Source organism: Lactuca sativa, chromosome 3, assembly GCF_002870075.4.
Source record: "Lactuca sativa cultivar Salinas chromosome 3, Lsat_Salinas_v11, whole genome shotgun sequence".
Lineage (NCBI taxonomy): Eukaryota > Viridiplantae > Streptophyta > Magnoliopsida > Asterales > Asteraceae > Lactuca > Lactuca sativa.
In genome coordinates this window covers 272,637,510-272,638,296 of record NC_056625.2, presented here as the reverse complement: position 1 = coordinate 272,638,296, position 787 = coordinate 272,637,510, and the positions used below count along the sequence as shown (strand labels likewise).

Below are 787 nucleotides of genomic sequence, written 5' to 3'. Positions count from 1 at the left end.
TAGTTCATCGAAAAAGATTCGTAAGAAGAATATTATTATGACTTTCCTCGCTTATACATTCCCGAGTTATATATAACGAAGACCTGGTAGACAATAGAATGTGAGATTTCTAACTTAGTTTCTTTTCCTCGTTGGGATGTGGGAATAGAGTAGAATCACACATTTTATTATCCACCCCTTCTTGGTTATATCATAACGTGTATAAGCTAAGTTTTCATGTATAATAACTCCTCTCTTGGACAAAATCAAAATGATACAAGAACCGTCCGAACAGTTTAATGACTACTCAACAACAGAATGAAAAGACCAAGCTTCTCACCTTTGGGAGCTCTGGTCTTATTCTTCAAGAAGACATAATTCAGAGGGTGCGATCATACCAGCACTAATGCATCGGATCCCATCAGAAATCTGCAGTTAAGCATGCTTGGGCGAGAGTAGTACTAGTATGGGTAATACCCTGGGAAGTCTTCGTAGCGCAGACCTCAACGGGACTTCCATTAGAAATCAATACTCTCTGCCTCGCATAGATGAATCAGTTGACCAAACGCAAGGAATGATGGAACTTTCAGAAATGGACCTAAAATCTGAATATCACCAGTTGCGAGTGTTGGTGAAGGATGTTCTGAGGAAAATCTTCCAAACTCGATATGGACGCTACGAACCCATAGTGATACCCCTCGGATAGGATGAGTACGACCGTAGTATTCATGAACTTAATGAATAGGGTACACCATTCTTACTTGGATCAATTCGTCATTGTCCTTATAAATGACTTACTTATCTACTC

The 787-nt window shown here is 39.5% G+C and overlaps 1 pseudogene; it reads left to right on the top strand.

Annotated features, from left to right (window-relative positions):
* The first annotated feature begins 363 nt into the window (after positions 1-363).
* LOC111878120 (5S ribosomal RNA) lies at positions 364-482 on the top strand (annotated as a pseudogene).
* Positions 483-787: the final 305 nt, after the last annotated feature.